The sequence below is a fragment of the Propithecus coquereli genome, unplaced genomic scaffold (assembly GCF_000956105.1).
Source record: "Propithecus coquereli isolate 6110/MARCELLA unplaced genomic scaffold, Pcoq_1.0 Scaffold316, whole genome shotgun sequence".
Taxonomy (NCBI): domain Eukaryota; kingdom Metazoa; phylum Chordata; class Mammalia; order Primates; family Indriidae; genus Propithecus; species Propithecus coquereli.
This window is the reverse complement of record NW_012148797.1, coordinates 2,631,792-2,633,852: the sequence shown is the minus strand read 5'-3', so window position 1 is coordinate 2,633,852 and position 2,061 is coordinate 2,631,792. Positions and strand designations below refer to the sequence as shown.

Below are 2,061 nucleotides of genomic sequence, written 5' to 3'. Positions count from 1 at the left end.
TTACAAATGATTTTTATGTTACAAGTGCTGTAATTTTTTAAAATAAAAATATCTTTAGTTATAGTAGATCATATCTCTAATCAGAACGAATCTTTACTAGGCTACACGTTTTTGAAATAATGGATCAACAGTTTCACCTTCCTATAGATGATTATATTGATGTATCTGGGTAATGGGCAAGGGTGCCTCATACATGCAATCAGATTATTTCGATTTTTTTTAAAAAAGCAGATAGAGTTTATATATATTCCATTTCTAATTAAATTGCCAAAAAAGTTTACTAAACTAAAATGAAGTCAATACAATATTCAGAAAACATAATTCTAAGAGCATGCAACATCAAAAATACTTTTACTATTTATGTGAACCAAAATTACAGAGCACAGGAAGAGGACTGTGGCACAAAGGCTTGTTACGTCTGAACTGCTTATCCAACTGGGAAGAGTAAAAAAAGTAATGTAACTCATTGTAAATCCTCCTATGAAAAACAGCTGCATGACATAGCTCACTGCTACAGAAAGGGATCGTCACCTAGAAAATGTGCAAATCTTAAGAAGCTAAATGCACTTCCCTTGTTATTTACCCCAATCCATTCTATTCATGAACACACAGCTCTAAGATCTCATATTAACTATTAATATCAAAGCCACAGAGATTTCTTAAAGGCATTTTTCAGTCACCAATCCCTTATCAGGGAGATAGCATGACTGGTGCTTAAGGTACAAATAGCCAAAAAAATCAGAATCTGGGCTAATTCTCAAAGTTATTTACTTTTACATTTATTATTTTAACAAATTCCTTGGTACAGAAAGACTGCCCTTCCCTCTAAAAAGTCACATGTTAGAACCACAGATTCATATTCACTCCTGGTGTAGAACAATAGAGGCATTTAAGCAAAGTAAACTAAATCAAATACTAAATATTTGCACTAATAAATGTGCACGCTCAAATATTCTATCCTTTGCTTAAAATCAATGTATTCCTTGTCATTAAGAGGAGTGCTTCAAGATGCAAACTGTTAATTAATACAGAGAAGAAGGAGTTAAAAGCCAGACTTTTTCTGTTAAAGCAAATGGATCATTAAAATAACAGGGCTTGAAACATATACCTACTAAAACTTTCCATTCTTATTCTTTTTATAACTAAGCACACACATATACACAACAAACCCTAGCATTTAATATGTGCAAAATTGCTTACCATGTATTTTAACTTTGGTTAAGTATTTGTTTAGCCTATACGAGACACATTACAGAAGCTAGACAAATGATTACAAACAATGAGGTAAGTTAAAATTCTACTAGTGCAAAAAGCAAGCATATGCTAAAAGCAAAGCATATGAGTTAAACAAATGCAGAATGAAGCTCTCACCAAGGGCGTTGCTGGGATAACAAACCAGAGAAGCTCCTTGTAAACATCGTAAAGTACACATTTAAAGATTAAAGATTCATACAGCCACAAAAAAGGTATTCTAACAACACCATAGTAGTGCATTTATTTTATCTTTAGAGTTCAGAAACCACTCATTATGTGTCTAACAATTTGCATATTTTCTTCAAGAGAAAATTAGTGAGACACATTAATTACAAATACTGTAGTATAAAAATCCCAGTTCTTTACAAAAATTATATATTAAAATATTCTATACACTTTAAATTAGTAACTGGAACACATATATATCAATTCCGCACAATTAAATCCATCTTTGCTGGGGGTATTATACATGAAATTTGAGGACATAGCTACTCAGTCAACCTAAACTGGCATAAGGTTATGTGGTATAAAAAAAGATAGACTTGTGCCCCTGCGGTATGCAGCTCTTAGTTTGAAGTATCTTCTCTGCAATTATTGCTCTGTATATTTATTCCAGATTTGAATAGGCAGTGGAATCATGAAATTCCTAAAAGGTTCAAAATAAGTTACCTGTAGCAGAGTGCTCATGATGCCTATCTGTATCTTTAAGGTTGTAATGGAACCTGAGTTAGCTGTCTAATGCTTATATTTAAATCGTAAAAAAGTTTATACAATTTCGAGGTAAAAACAATGCAAAAATAAAACATT

General features: G+C 32.0%; 1 protein-coding gene across 1 annotated transcript in view; it reads right to left on the bottom strand.

The window, feature by feature from the left end:
* HCFC2 (host cell factor C2) overlaps positions 1-2,061 on the bottom strand; it is a 57,828-nt gene that overhangs the window by 1,016 nt on the left and 54,751 nt on the right. The gene's annotated exons all lie outside the window — the stretch shown is intronic.